Raw genomic sequence first — 24,952 nt, 5'->3', positions numbered from 1 at the left:
TCCAGCTCCCCACAGCCCTGCCCTGCCCGACCATGGGCCCTGCTGAGCAAGGCCTACCTGTGGGCTCATGTCTCAGCCTGGCCTTGGTCCATCCCTGTCCTCAAAATGGTGGCCAATGTCCAGGTCTGGGGCTGCCCCAGTGCCCCCCCTCTGTCCTGCTCCTGGCTGGGGGTGGGACAGGATCTGGCTGCCAGGCCCTGTTGTGGCTGACCCCAGGGAGCCCACCATGCTCCTGGTGCCTTTGCTGCTTGCCAGTGAGTATGACTATGCACTTGCTCCTGCAGGTATAGCTGCAGATCAAGAAGTTCAAGAGCTGTTTTTTGAAAGCTGTGACCTTTGTTTAACAGAGTCAAAAAGTCAGGGGTTCAGGATCCTTGATGGTTTTAAAGGCACGTATGGGCATTTAATTTATTGTTAGTGTTAGCTTTACTTTCATTTGGTTTATTAATTTATTCAGGCAGAAGTGTGCCAGAAGTACATAGAAACCTCATTATTCATGTAATATTTTAATATGTAATTAAAGGAAAACTGCCACAACTCTTAGACCCTCAGATGCCCATGGCAGTGTAAATATTGATGAGACACACAAATAGAAAATGATGGTGTAATGTGAACATTGTCTATAACTTCATCATATGCAAATTTGGATATCCTCTACATATGTATTTGTCACAATTCCAACCAATTTCAATGGATTTATGCAAATCTGTACCATCTGATGATCTGGCCTGTGCTTTATGAGTTACAATGTGTTCAGAAGGTGTGAGACTGAATTTTGGACATATATAGAATCATAGAATCATTCAAGTTGGAAAAGACCCTTGGGATCATCGAGTCCAACCATCAGCCCTACTCTGCAAAGTTCTCCCCTACACCATATCCCCCAACATCTCATCTAAATGACCCTTAAACACATCCAGGGATGGTGACTCCACCACCTCCCTGGGCAGCCTTTTCCACTGTCTAACCACTCTTTCTGTGAAAAATTTTTTCCTAATGTCCAGTCTAAACCTCCCCTGTTGGAGTTTAAGCCATTCCCCCTAGTTCTGTCACTAATCACCTGTGAGAAGAGACCAGCACCAACCTCTCTACAATGTCCTTTCAGGTAGCTGTAGAGAGTGATGAGGTCTCCCCTCAGCCTTCTCTTCCTCGGACTGAACAGTCCCAGGTCCCTCAATCTCTCCTCATAGGATTTGTTCTCCAGGTCCTTCACCAGCTTCGTTGCCCTCTTCTGCACTCGCTCCAGCACCTCGATATCTCTCTTGTATTGAGGTGTCCAAAAGTGGACACAATACTGCAGGTGTGGCCTCACCAGTGCTAAGTACAAGGGGACTATCACCTCCCTACTTCTGCTGGTCACACTGTTTCTAATACAAGCCAGGATGTCATTGGCTTTCTTGGCCACTCGGGCACACTGCTGGCTCATGTTCAGTTGCTTGTCAATTAGAACCCCCAGATCCTTTTCTTCCAGACAGCTCTCCAGCCACACCTCCCCAAGCCTGTAGCGATGCATGGGGTTGTTGTGGCCCAAGTGCAGGACCTGGCACTTGGCCTTGTTGAAGCGCATCCCGTTGACATTGGCCCACTGATCCAATCTATCCAAGTCTCTCTGCAGTGCCTCCCTATCTTCATGCAGATTGACACTCCCGCTCAACTTGGTGTCATCTGCGAATTTACTGTTAATACACTCTATGTCCTTATCAAGATCATCAATAAAGATGTTGAACAGAAATGGTCCCAACACTGAGCCCTGAGGAACACCACTTGTGACCGGCTGCCAGCTGGATTTAGCTCCATTGACCACCACTCTCTGGGACTGTCCATCCAGCCAGTGCTTGATCCAGCAGAGCGTTCGCTCATCCAGGCCATGAGTAGCCAGTTTTTCTATGAGAATTCTGTGGGGAACTGTGTCGAATGCTTTTCGAAAATCCAGGTAGACAATATCCACAGCTTTTCCCTTGTCCAATAGTCGGGTCATCTTGTCATAGAAGGAGATCAGGTTTGTCAGGCAGGACCTGCCTTTTATAAACCCATGCTGACTAGGCCTGATCCCCTGGTTGTCCATTATATGACTTTTAATGGCACTGGAGATGACCTGCTCCATGACCTTCCCTGGCACTGAGGTCAGACTGACAGTTCTATAGTTTCCTGGATCCTCCTTTCTGCCTTTCTTGTAGATAGGTGTCACATTTGCCACTCTCCAGTCCAATGGGACCTCCTCAGTTAGCCATGACTTCAGGTAAATCATGGAAAGCAGCTTGGCGAGCACATCTGCCAACTCTTTCAGCACCCTTGGGTGTAACCCATCCGGTCCCACAGACTTGTGTGCATCCAAGTGGTGTAGCAGGTCTCTGACCACCTCCTCTCCAACTGTGTTGACCTCAATCTGCTTCCCCTCCCCATCTCCTAGCTCAAGAGGCTGGGTGTCCATGGAACAGCCAGTTCCACTGCTAAAGACTGAGGCAAAGTAGGCGTTGAGCACCTCAGCCTTTTCCTCATCCTTAGTTACCATGTTTCCCTCTGCATCCAAGAAAGGAGGGAGATTTTCCCTAACCCTCCTTTTGCTGTTAACGAATTTATAGAAACATTTTTTGTTATCCTTAACAGCTGCAGCCAAGTTGAGTTCTAGCTGCGCTTTGGCTCTCCTAATGTTCTCCCTCCATAGCTTCACTACATCTTTGTAGTCTTCATGAGAGACCTGCCCCCTCTTCCAAAGGCAATAGATTCTCCTTTTGTTCCTGAGATCCAGCCAAAGGTCCCTGTTTAGCCAGGCCATGATGTATGATCAGGTAATCTTCTTGCACAAACAGTTCCAGTGTTTTCAGTGGAACAAGGCCTGGAAATGAAGCTTTGACGCATGAATGTGAATGTGAATGTGGTCTTCACTTCATGAAGAATAAACTTCTGTAAATGCAATCACATCACTTAGCATTTCTGTCTCTTGTTGTAAAACTAATAAAAAGTCATTCAAATATCTGTGAGGGAGCACTTGAGAAGAAAACATCTTCAAAAGCTTTGAGATCCACAAAGCAAAGTCCATTGAGATTATTATTATTACAAGAGCACAAAGCTAATAGGAACATTACATTTTGCTGTGGGCAGTAAATTCACTACTGTTACAACATGATTAACAGTCTCACCATCTGTTACAGGTGTAATGATAATTGAAAGTTTTATGCATATCTAACATTGACATGATCTGTCTCTGCAGTACTGTGTCTGCCATTTAATTTTGTTATTTTCTTCAAGCAATAGCAATATATTCAATTTTACTGAAATAATACATATTTACTGATTAAACTTAGTTTCTTTTCATGTTTTCCTTCTCTAGTTATTATGCTCAATCATGACCTTAAAGACTTTAAAATAACTAAAATATGTCACTAAATGGGAAGAAATGAACTCATTTTCAAATATTTTTTCTTCCAAAGGAGCACGTCATATAGTCTGAGACCAAAGTTCTGTTTAGCTTGCTGTCTCCTGTTCTGATGGTAGCTCACAGATGGTGCTTAGAGGGATAACAAGAATCAGGGTAGGTGCAGAACAATACTCCTTTGAAACATCCCAGCTTAAGGCATTTAACAGGGCAGACTTTCTGAGACAGACTGTTATTTGTGTTCAAAAGCCTCTAGTGGACCCGTCTTCTGTGATTTTTGTCCAGTTCTTTTTTGAACTCGTCCAAACTTTTGGCCTCAAAAACTTACTGTGTCAATGAGTTGGACAGTTTATTATGTAATGTGGTTTTAAATATGGTACCTGGAAATTTCATTGGATGCTCTCTAGTTTCTGAATTGTGAGAAAATATACATTGAATTCTCTTGTCTTAATTTTTTGTGGCTGCCATCAAAATCACTGAGAAGCAAGGTTTCTTTGGGGGTTTGAATGAAAAGTATAATGTAACTAAATAAGGAAAGCATCCAATTTTATTTGTTAACACAAAACATTTGCAAAAATCACTGATCCCAAGAAGCACAGTGAAAGTATTTTCTGTCCTATGATACTGTTCTACAGTCAGAATGGGTCCAAAACTGTAATGTCTCAAACAATTGACTGCTGGGCAAAGAATGATGGTGACTTTAATGTGTTTCCTAACACATACATGTCTCTAACACGTGCCTTATGCAGATAGCCTACTTTAAATGCGTGAAAAGGTAAGAATGAAGTGGTATATCAGTTGACAATGAAAGAAACCTGTGAGAAATCAGCTTATATTAGAAATAGTTCTAGTCCAATAATCACAGAATATATTAAAATATATTCCTAAAGAAAAGAGGCTGATTTACTCTCATGCTGTTTCCTATTTGTAGGAATTTGGATGAGTCCTTGTTAGTCATAAAATCTGGGCTTTCCTTAACTCCATAATAGAGATGGCAGCACAACTGAGGATGGCAGTTAGTCAGCCTCGTACCCCTTTATCTTCTAAGCATTGTTGTTGCAAAATGTTGATGGATTTATTGGATGATTTTTGTATTTTTCGTGTATTTCCTAAATTTGGCTAAGCTGTGTCTTCACATGCTCAGAAGCTTTCTGCAATGTTGAATTCTCTAATAGCTCCTAACGCAGCATGAAATGCATAAGTACAACTTAAAGAGAAAAACCAGGAGTGCACCAGGAAGGTGATGGGTCTTGGCAAGAGTTTGAGCTGGAGGGTGTGCTGGTACCAAACCGAGAGATTGTCCCTCCTGTGCTGCTAGTGAGCCCCTCTCCCCTTCCTGCTTTTCTCCTTCCATCTAGACAATGTTTGATCCTGAAACAGGAAACAAAAGCCAGAAGGTGTAAACACTTTGGAAGAGAAGTTTGGTAAGAAGACTGGCTGGACTGGGAAGAGAAGTCTGTTCCTTTCCTGTGACTGCAACAAAGCACAAAGTGTCTGAGACACTTTCTGTCAGGGGAAATGTGGGCTGCTCCACATAGGCAGGGATTGTGACGGCAGGTGCCTGCCTGGCTGGCAGAGCTATGCCCTCCCCAACAGGGTGCAGTCCCACAATTCTCAAAAGCAAAGCAGGCCTGGTGAAAATAGTCAGAAATTGTCTAGATTGATGGGCAGTTCCAAAGTGATGAGGTCCCAGAGCGGTCAGACTGTAGGTCAGGATCAGGGGTCCCGGTCAATGGGCTACACGGCCAGGCACAGGCATGACTACCACACAGCTACAGTGTAGCCCAGGTGGAGTCCAGTGGTGAGAGTCATGGCTAAAAGCAGCTCCCAGAGGAAGTGGGGAGTCCTTGCTGAGGCCTCCCCACAAAGCTTTTTCTTCACAATCTTATCAGCAAGCTGGCCTTGCGTAGCCAGCTACACTCCTAGAAGTGGGGGAGTGCACTCAAGGCCCTGACACGTTGTCAGCAGTTGTATGAGTAGGTCATGGCTAAAACACATTCTCCTATTTTTCCCTTACAATCAGAACTATAAAGTCTGTCTCTGTTCAGAGGTATTTGCCAGCTCTGGCTGTTTGTTTGTTCAAAGACAGAGATTTATGCTGTTAAAGATAAAAGCCCCAGTGATGATTCAATGTCACTGTGTTGCCACATAATTAGATACAGTTTGTGCTTTTCAATTCCATGAAACATCACCAGTTTGACTTGAATTTGTTCATATCATGTCACATTTAATCATGTGATGACATAGTTTTTTCTGTTAGAGTCTACCTCATTCAGTATGCTGTATGGATGATTCTGTGGAAGGATAGATGCTTTATCCTTTCATTTTTGTACACCATTTATGGAACACATAAAAGAAGAAGATTTTGATTGGTATTTATAATTATAATTTATAATTTATCATATTTGTACACGGACTAGGCTTCATTTATTGCTGCAGAAATTCAGTGTTGCTTACATCAAACATAGAGGACATCCAGAGAATGAGTGAAAGTCTCACAGGAATAAAAAGGGCATTGCTAGATTAAAGCAGTTGGCTCCTGCGTAGGAGAATTCTCTCTGTCGTGACAAGTTCAACTTACTCCTGTTAACTATAAGCCAGAGTTTCAAAAAAAGTGCTAAACATACACAGCTGCTACCGAATCGATGAGAAACTGAGACTTGGGCACAGAAATAACTGTAAGAATGATAAGTACCCTGAAAAAACAGATACTACTCATCTCTGGGTAGCACTCCTGTAAATGTTTTGCTTGCCAATCTCTAAATTGGGTTAAGCCCTGCTACCTTTCAAACTTCAGCCCTCCTCCCTTTTCCTGCCAGTAGAAATATGGGGATAAATTCTATTTTTCTCAAACTTTCAGATATTGTAATGAATAACACATTAAAAAAATCCATAATGAAGCTAATACTTTTCTATTTAGAGAATGTTCATCTATATTTTGCACATATTAGAACAATAAAGACTGTCCTTTTGCAGCCCCTTGTGTAGCCTGATAATTTGTTGCCAGTGGAGATCATACCACAATCAGCCAAAGAGCCTTCAGGTCTCTGTTAAAGCCCTGAAGAGAGCACCTGCTTCTGTCTTCTGACAAAACCAATTAGCACATTTTGTTCTTTTTTAGTGGATGTAGTTTTAGTGGATGTAGCATTAGTCTTTCTCCATTCTCCTAGCCTGATCTTTTGTGTAACATACTTGCCATTCAGAACATGTTTCCCCCTGCCCCCAGCTAATAAGCAGAAGCAGAGCACCAACTGGAGTCTTCAAAAGAAGGCTTCCGATAAGGTGTACAGCCATTACTGCCTGAATTCACATGAACAGCTTGTGTATGTCTTATATTTTTAGGATCAATATGCTTTGAACTCAAGCTTTGACAACAGAAGTTTGGTTTGACTTATTCTGACCTTGTCTGTGTTAGGCTGAAATGTTCTTGAGAATTCCATGTTATCAAACCTGTTCAAGCTTTGCCTTCATTTTTAGATTTCATGATGACAACAAATATTGGGAGGAAATCAAGTCTGTGTTGAGCACAGAGAATTTAATAATGTCCTTATCTTCTTTGAGTCTTGCCTATAGAATGGAAACTGAATTTTTGTCCATTTGACATTATGCACTACTTTAAATTAGGTCTAACATAACTTCCTATATTTTCCTTAAACTGTGTACAGCTGTATCTCGACACACATGATGTTCATACAGGATTCCGTTGGCATACTGGATGGATCCTTTTAGGATGAGTTTGGCCTCTTAAAGTTTTCTGAAAATAATTTATTTTTCTTGATGTAATTTTTGGTTTATTAATTATTCTATAATTAGATGTTGAGCTGTAACTTGAAAAATATTCAGTTCCTGAGGAACATGATTGCTTTTTGTGCTTGTGTGTTGTCCAAAAGCAAGCTTTGAAGTCAAGTTCAAATTAAAGTGTACTGTTAAAGGTGGACTGATTGAATAAATCACATCATATTGCTTGTCTTTATTAGATGAGATTGCAAGTGTGGTAATTTAGGGGTCAAAATTTAAAACTCAGTCCTCATACAAAGAGCTTGATTATAAAAAGAACTTTTAAATTACCATGGAATTTAGGAAACCTATACAAAATTGCTTTAATGAAACAGCAAGAGAATATACAGGAGAGGCTTGCAGATTTCTCTGATAGTCATTCAGCATTGTTAATGAGATTTCAAAAGAACAAATGAATACAAAATCATAACCCAAACATTTCAATACTCTAAAGTAATATATCATTCTATACCTGCAGATATTATGTTTGTGACCTCTCAAGCTAAGCTTGTTAGTTTTGAGCAACCTGTCCTGGACTTCTCTTAATTGATAGGTCACTCTTTTATTAGAGTTAGAAAACCATTACCTTAATTGAATTCTTTTCTGAGTGTAACTATCTATAGCCTTTTGTGGACATTACTGAGGGCTGACAGTGTTTGGCTTCATAGTTGTGCTTGAATGTTGATAATTTCAGTGTTCAGCTTCTGCTTTGTTTGTTTTTCTGTGACTTGTCCCAGGAGGTCAAGTCCCTTCATACATGTTGTTGAGAATCTGGAGTCCTTTGAAGATCACTGTCAAAAACAATCAAAAAAAGAAGTCGTCAGGCCAAAGTGTGTACATAGGCAGAAAAGAAATGGCAAGATGTTATACACAGGTTATCTAGTCAATGTAGGCAGTGCTTGGGTAATGTTGTGATTTATTGACAGTAATCAGTGCTTCACTCTTGACAGAGAGATTTTGCTCACAACTTTTCAGTCTATGTTTTATGAGGGAAAAGCTATTAAATACTGACTGTCACTATGGCTTTGGATCATATCATGACTTTCTCTTCTGATTTCCAGGTAATATCTTGTCACTTTTTGTATGACTTTAAGGACTGTTTCAGCCTGTTGCCTTATGAGGGAGGAGTTGAGAACAAGTTTGGGTGGCCTTCTATGCAGTATAGGCCTTAAGTTCTGCTCAGACTTTGGCATATTTCTTGACTTGCCCATTTCTTCCTCAATTACTGATCTTTAGAGCCTTGGTTTCCATCTGATAAATACTTATGCTTCTCACTTAATATTTATGATTCTGATTGAAAGGGTGAAAATTTTTACTTTTTTCCTGGGTTTGCAAATTAATCATGATCAGGTAACTGAATTATACCTGTTAGAGACATTAGTGACATGAATAAGTTGACAATAAGACTGAATGAATATAACATTAAAATCAAAGCTATTAACTATTTCCCTGCTTAGCATTTTATCAAAGCCAGTCTAGTTAACTTGATTGCCCACAATTCCCCTTCTTCTGCACTAATCAGGTGACACAAGCTGTCAAAACGCAAAACTTCCTAACAAGAATTAGAATTTTTCACCAAAAAGTTTTACTATATAATTAAAAGTAAAATAATTTAGTTACATAACCATGAATTAAGTCTATTTTGAATTCTTCAAATGTGTTTTTCAAAGCTGAGGCCTTTGCTACAGTAAGCAGACACAAAATCCTGGGTCCAACTCTCTGAATGTTTAAATAACCATAGCCCAGGTTTGGGATCAGGCCTATTCATGTGGTTTTGTATTTTTTGTTCTTAAAATTGTGTAAAATATATAAAATAGTTGAATCTTTCTTCATCTATCTGTTCTGTTAAGATGTGGTCTAGATGTCCATTAAATGGATAATGAAGGGAAGAGTGGGATTTCAGCACTGCTTGAAGGACCTTGAACATATTGCTGAAGGTCACTGGGTTGAGTTTGTTCATCTTCTAAATTGGAGTAATCCATCATCTGGAAAAATCACTGAGCTTCTAAATGAAAAGGAATCATGAACATACATAGGTTTTGTTTGTTTGTTTGTTTTTTTCCTAGATTTTTTTTGGTTACAATTTTCCTCATTCTGTGCTAATTTAGCTCTACTGTTTCTTCTCCTCACACCTCCTACATGCTGCATTTCAAAGGCTGGGAATCACGAAAATCTCCCAGTCTTGTCCTTACTAAGAGAGTTAGCAGAGATAGGAACTTGACAGGAATGCAGACCTAACAGAACAGAGCAACAGAGCTAATAGGGAAAAGCAGCAGAGAGCAAATAAAGAAAGAAAATGCCTGCTGGTGTAATGCAGTAATGTGTGCTGGTCCATACTGAGCGTATGCTCCTGGAATTGAGCATTATGGTGTGTTACAGAGAAACAGAGTTTTGCTGCATGTGAGGTGCCAGTCACAGTAAGATCAGAGGCATTTACATCCTTTGGTACCATGCCTGTGGAGTTTCTTGCATCTTCTACCCTTTCCATAGAACTATGATCCAGGATATAAATGTCCACAGTTTTGCATACTTTTTCCTCTTCCTGTGGGCATAAAAGTCTCAGCCATGATTCACCTGAGGACTGCTATTTTACTAATGGCTGAGTCTGCACCACTGAACTGAAATAATGACTAAGAGATGTCTTAAATGCTCAGTGCCCATCCAGAGATTGAATAGCCTTTAAATGTGCCAATGTGAACATAGTTAACCATTTCACTGAAGGGCATTTGAACTAAAACCCCTTTAATTGCTTTTGATCCCATAACTCTAAACTGCCCCCTTACTTTCCTGAATGACTTAAATGTCTCCCTGTCACCTCCAATGTCTTCTAAAGGTGGACCTAGTTAAAAGTTATTCTTTTACACTAAAGACAATTTTATACTTTCAAACTAGAGAGGGAGAGTAAACTAAAGCCTGATGATTTGCTGGTTTCTAGAGGTGCCATTCCACTTACTTTTGTGTAACTGTATTGATATAAACCTGTGAGGGATGCATGGCTTGCCATCAGTGGCACAAATCATAAGGAATGCTCACTGAATTGTTTGTGTAGAGAGTAATGTACTAAAATAGATCTTAGGAAAGAGGTCTGGGGCCTTGCTGGAGAACTTAGGTTTTATTTAAAACTGAATACCAGATCTTTGCCTGAGGGCTTATGTGTAATGATGAATGTGGTCATGATACCAAGCATGAGAAGTTTTTAGGTGCGAGGAACAACTCTGTAGGATATCATCTCAGGCCCAAAGGATTTCTCTGGATAGACAGTTTTATGTGCTGATTTTTAAAAGCATATGCTTATGAAATGGGAACTGGTGCAGCCTATGCCAAAGTCAGAGTTTAATTGGAATGTATACATTAACTTTAAATAGTTTCAGAGTAAGTTTAGGAGTAAGCAAATGTTTCTGATGGTTTGGTTGTCATAAGGATCTTTTAATGTAATTCAGTTCAAATAAGTGGAGAAAAAGGTGAAAATACTTTCCTAAGCAAAATAACATCAGTAACTGACCAAGAAAAGCCTCATTTTTGATAGCTTAAAAAAGCTATCTGCAGCTATCATTTTGGTTTAAGGTATTTTTATTTACAGGAAGACCAAAAAAAGGGGGGCTTCCCATGATCCCCTGCAATGACACAATGGAAATATGGAGAGGGACTTTGTTCAACTGCTGCAGCATGTAACCTGTACCTTATTCAGTAGGCAGGGACAAGCTGATGTTAAACAACAGGAAATAGCTAAATGCCTTTTCTGAGCTAGACTGTGAACTTTCACCATATGCTAGAAATAAACTCCAGAAATGCTTTCTGGCTCTTCTGACTCTATGCTGTGTTTTTACTTCTTCAGTATTCAAATGACTAAGTGTATGCCATAAACAGAACATATTAACACATAGCAAAAATAAAATAATTTTTCTCTTTTCTTCAAGTAATCACTTCACTTTCCTGCAGAGTGTCTCATGGTCACCTCATAATATTAGAAAGCACACTGTATTCTTTGTAAACATATATATAAAAACATGTGTTCTCAACTTTGTTTTTGCAGGGTTTTATTTATCTCTTGCAAATAAAACTAAGCCCTGTCTGTTTTCATTAATGATGTTTTTCAAGATAAAAGAAAAAAAGATTCTCCAGCATTATCAGTAGAAGTTGTTGTAAATGAGGGTTGAGGTACAGCAATGAGAACATCATATTGCTTTAAGTGAGCTGATCTTTTAAAATGATGTTCTATATGTCATTATTTGGTGAGAAACTCATGGGAATAGAGATAAACCAGTCCAAGGCTTAGAGAGAAATTATGGCTCTGGGACAAAAATATTAAGGATTTTAGGCTGCATGGCTTAGTGGCCAGATTTGAAAAATACTTAGAAGCAGAAAGATGCAAGTAGGCTCTTTAATCCCTCATTGAAATAAACTGAAATAGACTCCCAGGAATATTTGAAAACTCCCATAAGTGTCATTGCCTTGACTTGAATGACCTAGATGGTTTAGTTCTTTTTCAGAGTTACTCAGGCACTTAACAGTCCCACCACTTGTCCCACTTTTTTCTAGATATGTAGCAAAATATCTTGAGGTATAGCTGAGCCACTTTGAAAGATGAGATGTTTTTATGTAAAACTCATGGGCTATGTTCAGTAGAGGAGAGGCTGGATTATCTTCAGATATATGGGCCTTAGTACAAGAGCAGGAACATGTTTATGGAGTTATTCACCAGGTTAGGCTTAAATCAGTTGTTTCCCCACAAAGAAAAGAAACCTGGAAAACCAGGAATAATATTTAATCAGTTGTAAATGGGTTAGACTTTCAGGTATGCCACACTCATAGGCCTAATGAGATTTTGGATGGAAACTCCAAGAAGCAAAGGTAATAAAAATTATGTAGATTTAATGAAACTGCCAGACTGTCAGCTGATAACACTCTGCATGAGACCTTATCAATTATTAGTCTTAAGGCATTATTCCACTTTATACAACAGCTTTGTGTATGGTCATTGCGAGCTGTCTGTGTGAGGAAGACTGAATTATTAAGGGGAGTAGTATAAAACAAATCAAATCCCAGATAGTAGGAACTGGTTAATTTAGTCAAATAATTAAAAGAAAAGTGTTGGCGCTGCCTCAGTCCCCTTGGGGATTTTTTTTTCTATTTATAGAATACGTAGTAGTACTACAGTAGGCATTGTCTCCAAGCCGAAACCAGACCTACTGTGTAAATAGTGAGTTGCCAAATAGTTGGTAGATAAATGACTGCACCAGACTTGCCTGGCACATTCATTAGACTGTACCTTTGGAAAGGAATTCCTGATCTAGCACTTTGGAGGTGGCTTGTTTAGACTGAAAGGGTGATTACACAGTTACACAATGACTTGACTGGTCATTTTGAGGGATTTGGGCTTTTCTACATACTTTTTCATCTGAAATAGTTGGATTAGGGAAACAAAACCCATTTCACTTGGAAGTGTTATACCAGTCCTGCCTATTCTGAGGTCTTTTCCACATAAGAGAAATATATTGGTAGCCTGAAAGACAGATGTTTGGCAGTGGCGTATGGGAGGAATGCAGCCCTCTAGTCTATAAAAAAGACAGAAACGGCTAGGATATTCAGAAATTTTCCCTGTTGTTTATTTTACCTTGAATAAGGCTGGTCCTTTTCATCCTGGGATAGGGAACAACACTGTTAGAATTTGGTAAAGGTGTTTAACTGTTGATTTTCACCATAGTGGAGTTCAGCACAGCACAGCCAACACAAGGATGAGGTCAACCATTGTGTCCCCTCAAATACACTAGGGCAGTGGAAATGAAAAAACGAGCAATGTAGATATCCAGCAAGGGACCTTGTGGGAAGGAAGGTGACAGACAGGAGGAATAAAGGATCATTCCTCAACAGTGACTGGAAAAGTTCTCAATATTTTCTTTGCTGAAGTTTTTCAGAATATCAAAAAGCAAATGGAAAGCTTTTATTTCAAGTCAGGTTTTGGGCAAATGTTTAAACAGTGAATCTTATTTTCTTCACAGCAGGTCACTCATTCATTGTTTAAAGGGCACAATTACTGTAAATATTCAGTGCAGGAGACAGCACATGTTTAATAAGGGCCTGTGGGAAACGGAGATGAAATATCAGGATGTTTTAAATCATCCCTTTGTAACATATGTACAGGCAAAGGAACAGATTTTTGGTTGTCTACAATTATCAGAGATCTAGTAAAACTATGAAGGTGAGAAACAGGTGTATTATAAATGATCAATCTGGACACAGATCCAAGCCTGTAAGTGAAAATGATAAAGACACCAGCACTTCCTCTCCTATGGCATCGTTTCAGATTCAGTATTCTTCCTGTCTCAAAGGTGTGGTACATTTTATAGCTATCTCTGACTGTAGTGCATTAACAAAGAAGGTGGCCAGCCAGAGAATTAGACATATAAAGTAAACTGATAAAGTGAATTGGTAGCATAAGGCACTTTGCAATCTGAATACAAAGTAATTTTAATCTTGATTTCCAGTCTTTATAAAAAGTCAACACTTTTACATAACATAGGTACTTTTCCTGAAAAATGATGTTTGGTAAAAATTTGCTTTTCTGCAATCATAATTTCCATTAATTTTCTTCACCCATTGATTTAACTATCAGATGGAAAATAAGGACTGTAACTGAAAAGCCAAAATAAACATTTATCAAACTTTGCATTAAGGTTTTATAAATTATGTGGAATATGTCAATAATAGACCCAGCAGAATTTTAATGAAGTGTCATTAATTAGTCCTAGAAATCCATGCATAATTTATAACAATACATTGCCTATAACCAGCTATAGCACGTACTATCAATGTCTGTGACATGCTTAGGACCACTATTAAGAATCTCTTAGTTATTCATAAACTATTTGTAAATGAAATCATAAATAATACATGCCTAAACCTTTTCTTTGTTCCCAGTGACATCATCTTCATCATGATTAGTCAAATGCTCACTATTGTTAGTGTTGCTCCTTTTGTGTAAATAGATTTTAGAGCCTTCTAGTATTGTGTAATTTGGTTTTAGCTGGAAGGCTGGTTAGAAATATGTTACACATTTTCAACTATAGTCAGATGTTTCTAGTCCTCAGAAGAAGTGTTTCTGTAAAATCAATTTATATAATCCCTTTTGCATTGTGGTGGTGATACATAACATTAAGTACTGTTTTAATCGCTACAAAGTGGCTGGTAGAATTATTCCCAACACTGATACAGATTCTGTGCACCTCTGCAACAAGATATTTATCATCGCAACAAGATATTTATCATTGTCATTCTCTGAAAATCATGGCCTAATATCTTCAGCAGTCAAATCATTCAATTATGTTGTTTTTCTGCTTATAGCTTATTCCTCACTCTTTGTATAGTAGGACTTTCTTCCTGACCTTGCCTTCCTTCCCTCTGCTCTCCTTATTGTGACCGCCACCACCTCCTCTAAGTTCCTCTGCTGACTTCCTCTTCTAGTTCCTCTCCCTGGTTGGTAATTTCAGTCCCCAGAAGCTGAAGAAAACAAGCTCTGATCACCCTTGCCTGCCCCTCCCTCCCCCAGTAAACCCAAAGGCCCAGATCCCTTCAAAAGGATGTGGTATCCAGCCCATAAACAACTCCTGTGTATGGTCAAGGTGACAGAGAGGCATAGTAGGCTTGTGGGTGACAGATTTACCTTATTTGTAGTTTCATTTGTTCTTGCCTGAAAAGCCACAAGAAAAAATTGTGAATTAGCTGTTACATTGAAGAGCAACCAACTTCTATTTCCAAACCTGTTTTTAAAATGGCATGTGCTACAACATTAGTTAATTTTGTCTGGAAAATAAGCAAATGCATGTGACAAGGGGGCTAATGCATTAGCTTGTGATGAAGGTTCTGGAGGGCAGGGATGTTAGCAGCAGTCACAAGAAGTGCTGTTGCCAGGATTCATGATTTGGGCTTGACTTTGAGAGTCTTTTCCTGTGGGTACCCCCTCCACATACACCAGAGGGGGACTCTGTGGCTGTCTTATTTCCTGTAATACACTTGCTTGTGTAGTGCACTTTCCTCAAAAACCTTCAAAATATTTGCTATCTCCCTGTCTTTTTTCTTTCCTCTTCTCTCTCTCCCTCTCTCTCTCCTTTTGCTTTTAAGACTGATGTGAAAATTGTCAGAGCAGGAACTAAAATAGCATTTTTGTTAAATTTGTAAGAGTTAGCTAAGGTGACAGATCCAGTATTCCTGATTTAGGAATCATTTGAAGTTTGTTTACCACACACCTCAACCAAATGTGTGTATAAGAAATGTGTACCAAGAAGTGAGCAGAAAACATATCTATTAAAATGAATATGTGGTTTTGAATCATTGAAAAAAGGCTTTGGTTATTGGTTTATCTGTCCATTTAAAATTCTAATTTCTTGTGAGTTATAAACTTAATACCAGTCACAAGAGTATAGAAGAACACTTTTATTTAAAATGCACTTTGTTATCACATTTTATTCACAAACATTTGCATTTTTTATTCAAAATTTATTGTTTTTTCCACATTTTCAGAAAGTAATGTGCTGCTTAGATTGCAAGACTCCTGCTAAATTCAGTGAGTTCTGCAACTGCTATAATGAACAAGTCTTTGTGAACTGTATTGTATGAACAAATCTTTATTAAAAAAGGTGAAAAATATCTTTTTTTTAGTGAAAAACTGTTTGTAATAGAGTTGTGTGATATAAAATCCACCAAGACTTGACCCTTGACATTCACTGATTCTCTGTAAACCATTTTTTTTCTATCCTTATAAATATAATAATTCTCAGGTTTACAACTTTATGCTGGATACGGGTATGTAGAGATACAACACTGTGGAAATGATAGGAAAAATATTCCTGCAAAATGTAAAGATTCTGGTAACATATTAAATGATAACGTTAGAAGACTTAATACTAGTAGTATGTCCAAATAGCTAAAGGCTTATATTAGAAGTGGTGTTAACTGCCTTGTTTTACTTAACCTGGTGTTACTTCTTAGGGTAGATAAAGACAACTGAGTTTTAAAACAGTTTAAATTTTAGTTTTTCTCCCTTCTCTCATGATACATTCCTCAATATCCTAAAGTTCCATCAGCATATCATTATTAGATATTTATTATTATTTACAGTCTTCTGTTGATTTCAGGAAGGTGGCAAAAGAGAAGAAAAAGTGGGTCCAAATTTTCCTTGAAAACCGAGTGATAATTATATTGCAGCAAATTTAAAATAAGAGAGTTCACAAATTTCAGAAGATAATAGATATAGCACTGTTAGACAGTGGCAAATCAGGGACCAGATAAGAATGTCTGCTATTCCCAACTGTTTGCAGTTTTATCAGAATATTAATGTGAAATATTACTCTCCTGGTTTTCTGTTACAGGCAAGCTTGTGCTGAGCTGACTGTACTCCATTCTCTGTTCATAAGGCACAAAATACCTTATAGTTTCTGACATGTGGCTGGTTGGTTGTTGTGATTTCTCTAGTGGAGCAGACTGATCATCAAAATAAGCCATGAACAATGGAAAAAGTTCATTATTTTATTGGTGCGAGGGACCTTCTGCAATACTTAGTTCAAGATGACACATAGGAGAGCAAAAGTAGGTACACTGCCTTGTTCTGAGGCACAGCTGACCTGAACTGGAGTATTGCTCAGCCTCTTAGGTGTTTAGCTACCTCCATTGTATAGAAGACTTGCTTAAAATGCCTATTAAACCATTTTGTTATGCTCTGCTGTGTGACTTCAGGATTAATATCTAAAATGACATTTCTTTGGTCTTAAGTCAGATTGCCCAGCAGCAGTTGCATCTTTCAGACTTCTGCACCAGACAAATCTCAAGGCAGTACTGGACGAAACCCTGAATTACTTTGTAAATAGGCCTGGAGATGGTTAGATTTTTTTGCTGTAAACCTTACATATTTCTAATTCAGATAAATCTGAATAATGAATAATAAGAACAGATCACAGTTTAACCTTTCTATTGGCTTCAGCCTCAGGAGATAATTAGGCACACTTTTGTGGAGGCAACAAAAGCGTAGTGTTTTTCGCCCTGAAAGCTGACACAGCATTACTTTTACTTCCAGGCTTAGCATGAACATAAGCATTTGTGGTTTACTGACATAAAATAGGTCAAGTATTAAAGCATAATTAATTACATGTCTTTTCTATAGTGAATCCCCAGACCCTGTGGCTGAATGCATTCCATTAGATATACACACCTTTTTTTCCAGCTTCAGCCTTATTTTTTAACTACAGCACTCAGAGTTCCTCAGATCTCTGGACTGATTATGACCATCTACCCTGTCTTCACCTGCTCTGTCTACTGACATTCATTTTCTCTACCTGTTTTGTGACAGATACATAATTGGCTTTTGCTTTTTATTCCTCAGAACTGAAAACAAGTTTTGTACTACATGTTACTGGGCTTCCCTAATAACAGGCTACCAGCATAACAATACCTTTATTATAATCAAATGCAGTAGGCATGTAATCATTTAAAGTGAGAGTGTTTCCCTTGGGGATGGTCTTAAAAGAGGGAACACTTGCACAGCAGCATAAATACACTCCCTTGCAGTATCAGTCATGGCAATATTCTCCTCTCAATGTGTTCACCACACTGCCTGAAGATTTCAGTGTGCTGGAGGTACCTAAAACTCCCCTCTCTATCTTAAGCACCACCAGCAGCCCAGCTATGCTGAACCTGGAACTCAGGGAGGGCTGAGGGAGGGCTGTGTTCTGCTAAGTGACAGGGCAAGCAGCCAGCTTTCACCTCCTGCAAGAAGTGCTGCCACCCCTGTGCTGTCTGGCTGTCACAGAGGTAACAGGGAAAAGCAAGGGTCAACTCATCTCACTACTTGCTCTCTAAATAGTTCCCCTTTCCTTCTGCTGATGACTCTGCCCCAAGGGCAGGAATCAGGGAGCTGGCAGAGACCCCACTGAACAGCCTGGTCCCTAAGTAAGGACAGACAGTGGGGGACAGAGGCTCCCTATTTCCTCTGCCCCCCATGCCCAGCTGTGTCTGTATCACACAAAAAAAAAGCATGCAGCTGTTTACAAACTGCTGTATGTATAATGCCAGCATATATATGTCTGTGTCTGTATGTGGCCTTCTGCTTGTGTTTTGCAGTTACCCTCTCCTTGGGACTCTTTGGTGTGCACCCAGGAACGCATTCATACTTGGGATGCCTGAGTCTGTTGTTTAGTGTGGCATGTACAAAAGGCCCATTTCAGTGAATGTCTTCTGGGCCTTTGTCGGTTTTGCAGAATTAGCTGATTGTCATGGAATTATTCCCAGTGTCTTGCTCCTTCTGCTCATCAGAGATGATCAAAAAATGTTCACAAAACATAACTTTTTTTTCATTAATATGCTGAATTTTTTGGAATGTTTCAACTGCCTCCACTACTGAGTTCTCATCTGTTGTAATTTCTCCTCCTGGGCAGGAGAAAACCAAAAAGCCAGACTTTGGACTGGGAGCCAATGGATTAATTTGTAAGTTTTCCAAGTATTGGGTGTTGCAAGACAAAGAGATTTTGTAATAGTGCTGGACATTGTATACCCTTTATGAACAACCTCACTTGTTAGAATTATTACTTCCAGAACTCATCTAGAGAATTAAAAGCTCTAGTATTCTCTGTCTAAACAGAAACCTCACTGCTAGAGAAATGATCTTGTGAAACAGCTCCAAGCTCTTAGTTCCTATTTTTACCACCAAATTTGCCTGCAGCTGCCAGTTTGAATTACTTCCATCTTTTCTCTGCTTAGAACAACCAAGGGAGTAGAGAAAAGAGAAAAACAGGATCTTTAGAGATTTTGATTCTTTAAGAAGCAGTAAGAATTTGTGTATCTGAAAGCTCTGTAGGCACAGAGCCAGAATGGACAGAAAAATTGATTCCTACATTTGTCCATGATGGTTCCTCCTTTTTCCTCATGTAACCAATTGGCTTACAACCATTGCAGTATAAATCTGTAGAGTATCTAGGATAAAAATGCAAGTTAGTTTCCAGCAGTGATTTTATCTGACTCTTATACATATTTGATTTTTGCAGGGTTGAAGAGTTCAAGATTTGGAAAAAAAATCCATATTTTTATTTAAGAATTCAAGCCTATGTTTGGATTTATAAAATTAAGAGTTATATTTTTAACATTTTGTGTGATGAAGAAAAAATATAGCACAAAATGACACGGGGCAAGCCCCTGTAGCTTTGATTTATAGAGTCTGATATGTGTTGACCTCACTCTGTCTACAAAGCAAAGGAGTGTGGAATTGTCTCCTCTTGTCATTTATATTACGGTGATCAGTCTATTATAATTTTTATGTTTCCTGAGATACTGACAGTCTAGTTTCTTTTTTTTTACTCCTCTGTAATCTAAAGGATCATGTTACAATAATCGAGTGCCAATGGAAAAAATTGATGGTTGTATTTAAAAGTAGACATATTTTTCATATTTTTCCCTACAGCATACTTTCTTATATACTACTGTCATTGTTGTTTTTTTAAAAAAAAGTAACCAAATTTCGGGAGTTTTACAACAAGTCTCTCTCAAGCTTGGTCATGTCATGTATTAAATTTGGTTTCTGCATTTTCTCAACTGTGCCACATAAAGAGAACTGTTATATGATTCTTTCCCATGATGCATTCACAGTAAGGATGTTCAATAACTGTGCTATTTTTTCTCCAAATTCCAGTCATGTTACTGTGTTAAAAATAACTCTGCCTGTGACTTCTGGCTTTGTAGATTTGCTATATTTGGGGTAAAAGGAAGAAGAGGAGCAGGGGCTTGGAGTCAAACCTGATTTCTCAGCAGTGGGTCTCTCTCACTGAAACTGTGAAATATCATATAAAGAAGTAGATATTAATTGACAGAATTAATTTGAATTAATACTGGTTTTCTTCAGATCCTAATAGCATGTTCTATATGTAGACAGATTGTGAGAAGTAGATATCTTCAGAATACTTTGAACTTCACTTCTAATTACTTCTTTATTGAAGATGTAAATTCAGATGAAAGGTGGAATTATGAGGCTATTTACATCATCCATTTATCTTCTTTCTCTGGAGAACAGAGTAACATTTATGGCAAAAACCAGATTCTCCATCACCAAGGCAACAGGTTGACCTATGCCAATAATACAAACCCGATTAAGTATAAAGTATTAATATTTTTTGGGGGGTGGAAATTCTGATAGTTTTATTACATTAACAAAGTTGTTAATTAACTTTTTAAAACTTACAAAAAGGAGAGCTATGCAGATGTGTGCCTGGGAACTTTAATGCAAAGGGCTCAAGACACAGCAGGCAATACCCAAGAGGATAGAATATCAGCTGGTGAGAGACAGATTTACAAAGCAATAGCTTACTGTTTTCAGATAGGTGCCATTTTGTTTTCGTAAGTCCCTGCTGCATTGACCATCAACTTGAGGCTTTGCATTTCCTCCCATCTGAGTTCTTGCAATTAATTTAATGAAAGCCAAGACCGGGCAGAAGCATATGTTAGGGCTGATCCAGAAGACAATATGCTGCACAAAATGGTTTTGATCTGCTTCCTATTGAAATTGATGGAAGACTATTGATCTGAGTTGACCAGAATCTGTCTCTCTTTTAGACAGAAGATTTATTGCTTCTAGCAATTAGTTTTTCATGGGATCCAGGCCTGTAATGAATAAAATAGTGTCCAAATATAATTTATACTGTAGTGTATGATATTCTCATGCAGTGATGAGGAATCTATTGGGTAAAACGTGTGCACGCTGAAGCTCTTACACATGGACAGTGTAATATAAAGAGGTCTCACTGTAAATGGAAAGCATACTTGTGCATATTTATTTTACTTTTAACCTTTGTATTTTCATACTGATATCCCTTCCTGGTGGATAACACCACTTTTCAAATGAAATTCCAATGACCATTTTCCTAGATAATACTTGTTAGTGCTGTCCAGTGTTTTACACAGAGCATCAATGTATTTTGAATATTGTGACAACTGAGGAAATGCATATATATACATACATAACATGAAATACACTTGGTATTGTAATTTCTCTATTATCAATACATGCAAGAGCTTATTTGTGTTCTCTCTTGCCTTCCCTTACAACACAATTCTCAGAGAAAGTAACACAGCACTAGCAGCAAAGTGGCTTTAACTCTTGATCATTTACATGTGTGGAGGCTCAGCTGAATGAATTGACTTTCTTTTTACTAAAGCATTTTTTCAACTCTGAGTTCTCCAGAGACATAATTGAACGACAAAGAAGTACTTTGACTGCAAGGAGAGGAACCCCAAGAAAGAAGCCTGAGGTTTTAAGAAATTATCGTAGCAGGATTCTGAAAACCTGAAGAGAGCAGGAATAGAAGCAAAATTTAAATGGCTGGTAGTAACACTAGGAGGATGGTCTCTTTACTAGTGAGAAGCCAGAGCAGGGGAGAGGAAAGATTCTGGATGCCTCACAGTAGCCGACCTAACCCAGAAAATATCTTACAGTGGTCATATGGCATGCAGGAAAATATTGAGAGGCACTTTTCCTGATGCAAGATGAAATCCACATATCAATTTGCTATTGTGTATCCCTGAAAAAGTGAACTGTAAATCTGGATTGTGTGTACAACTGGAAGTCTGGGAAAGACAGCTATGCTTTAAAGGCATGTCAACACTGGATTTAGAGGCTTCATATGCCTAGGCTAAGAGATGCTATTTTCACAAATTAGAAACTGAATGAGAGGTAGTAATAGGGAGGTTAAGAAAAGAGAATCTTTGCAACCTTCCCAAGGGGAGTGGAGAGAGAAAACTGCAAAGAGAACACCCTCCTTTTCCATTAGTCTCTGTATTATCCTGTGTTGTGTTATTTTTCAACATAATTCTTAACATATTAGCCAGACAGAGTTTTCTGATCTGTTTTCTTTTCTTTGGCTAACATTTCTGTCTCTTACTATGTCTAAAAAGCAGTTCAGAGTGTGTCACGTAATTTTACTATTTTGAAGCTCTGCAAATAATCCAGAAAATATTGAATGCTATCCTTGCAGAAAATACCATCACTGAAAGTTATGCTCTTAGGAGAAAACTGTTTGTATGTGCTAGTTTGTACTGGTCAAAACCATTATGATATTGTAGAACTATTGCTTTTAAGAGCCAAAACCGCAGGAGACAGTAATAAACCTTACATTTTTATTTTAACAGCTTCCCAGAGGACAGGATAAGGAGAAGTTATATTAAATTTACAGACAATATTAAACTCCAAGTAAACATAACACTGTGTGCAGAAGAATTAGGGAACCACACTGAAAGGCTATAATAAATGTAATGTCTGATCATTAGTGATATAGGGAAACTGAATATGTACATGGGAGAGTAGAATATCCAGATTTGCAGTGATAATATTTTGGAAAGATATTTAAACTCATGATTATGTCCCTAACTAACTAGCAAAGATTAAGAGCTCCCTAGCATAAGGTGCAGATATCTGATATGAGGCTTTCTGGTTTTTTGCACATCAATGTATTGTATACAAACTTTTACAGGATCCCTTTTCTGTCCTCTGAAGGATATGACCCCTGGCAAGTCCCTGGACTAAGTGCATTTTCTGATCTTTATGGCAATTCCTATGTTTCTGCTGTGTTTAAAACCACATATATGGCTATAGGTGATTTGTACCGGCAATGTTTTGAGAGTGATGCCCATTGACTAGAGAGGCTTGGATGCTGGGCCACAAAGTTGGTAGAGATTTAAGCTGAGGCACCATCTAGACCTTGCCTCAGGGCCATTACAGCCTTTTTTCTTCACTTCATAGAAAAGTTTCAGATTTTTCAGACAGCTCTTCTGTTACCCACATATTTTTTTCTTCTCAAAATGGGGCAGAGAACATTCCTTTTCTCCCCAAATCATCTACAAGTCTTTCTTGAAGTAACTCACAGAAGTTTGGCAAAGCATGTTGGGAACATGTCTTCTCTCTGCTTCAGACCACTGAGGACATGGAGGTGTCACTGTCTTGTGTTCACTGGAAGAGGTGTGCAGGGGTGCTCTGTGCACAGGCTTCCTGCTCTCTATCCTTCTTTACACATTCATTAGCACTGGCTGGGACCATAGGTAGTCTAAGTGATGTGGCAGAAGAGGGGTCATGTCACTGAGCATTGTTCCCTCTGCACTGTTGTTGCATCTGGCCCCAGCATGTAGAAGTTCCCGATGCTCTTCTGCCAGTAGAAAGCATGATCTGGGTCCCAAAAGACTGGGCATATGTCAGTGTGCACATAATTTCTATGCAGATGGTTATGCACACCAGGAACATTCAGATGTGGGAATTGCCTGCTTACTTTTTCCTGCTCTCCTTTCTAGCCTCACCCTAGAACCAATGATGAATTATGCAGCCTTGAAGAAAATCTGTTGTGTACTATCTGCAGAAAAAGTCATATATCAGGAATAGTCATTTGTATGTGATTTGTAGGAATCATGTTACGTCTTACTGTGAGTAACTTCTAGAATAATTCCCAGTCTGGTCCTTGTTGGCATTATCAAGTAATAGTTGGACTCAGAGACTATAGAAAGAATCCGTTTTGGAGATAAAAGCTTCTACTTCTCCACTTTCCATATGATGATGTCACCCTGTAACAAGGGAAGGAAAGTTCTAGGTAGAATTTGAATGGATGGTGAAGCCTCCATTGTCTGGTCTTACCTTGTAGGGTAGATTGGAGAGTTCAGTACATTGGAAACAGTGTGGTTTATGAAGATGAAGGGCAGAGAAATATAAATGGAACTAAAGTAAATCAAAACAGAGGTGAAGAGTGAAAGATGAAGGAAAGAAGGAGGATCCCATGAGAACAGAAATATGTCCTTACCTGTCCTGTACAGTCTTCAATACAGAAGAGTGTCAAAAGGCAGTTCAGAATGAGAGAGTAGTATGAGAGAATTTATAAATGAAGCTGTAAACAGAGAAGAAAATTCCAGTGCTACAGCAGAATTGCTACAGCAGAATTGCAAAAGCTGAGTGTAAAAGACATTATCTTTTGTTACAGGTTTCTTCATTTACAAGAGTCAGCAGTTTAATAAATAAATCTCCTTTCTTGAGAAGCACTGAAATCTGCAAAAGGTGCGCTAAAGTCAGGGCTTTCATGCACCTTAGGAATGTGGTCATGTACAACTAAGCTGTGGGGAGTGGATAGAAGAAGAGCACCGTGAAAATCTGTGTTTGATCAACTCTGACTCAGAATAAGACTAGGACTGTTGAGGAAACGGGGATGGCAGAGTGCATAAGAATGGAAACTCTGAAGAGCTTATATAAGATGGATTGATGCAGAGGGAACAGAAGACTCGTGGATGCCACCAGAGATGTTTAGCTGCAACTAGTTGTTTGAAAAAGCTACTGAATCTTGTACCATTCTTTCTACTTATCTGAAATATAGGGCTAGCCAAAACTGTTTTGCTTTCCCCTGGAATGGATAGTTCATTAGGTCATATCACAACCTTCAGAGAGTGCTCTGTCTTTACAACGCCATCAGAAAAAGAGCCTGTGGGAGTAGAAGGAAAGAACAAAGTTTAGAAAGTCCAAGCCCACAGGAAATATTTAGCAGAACGTTTCTATTGAAATTCCAACAGCAAAGGCAAAACTGATGCAAACAAAACCCAAAATTGTGCTTATTAGCAATTAATTATAAACTTCCTAAAACTCATGGTCAATCCATATTTCCTCAAGTGAACACAAACGTTACTTTAATAAGAACAGTAAATAAGGTTTTGGTTGGCTAAAACCATCCTATTACTTACATATGCAACAGATGTGATATATCCCAAAGACTAATTGTGTGACTCTGGGACTGACACTGGAAA

This window comes from Strix uralensis, chromosome 1 (genome assembly GCF_047716275.1).
Source record: "Strix uralensis isolate ZFMK-TIS-50842 chromosome 1, bStrUra1, whole genome shotgun sequence".
NCBI classification, from domain to species: Eukaryota; Metazoa; Chordata; class Aves; order Strigiformes; family Strigidae; genus Strix; species Strix uralensis.
This window is presented reverse-complemented; position numbering follows the sequence as displayed.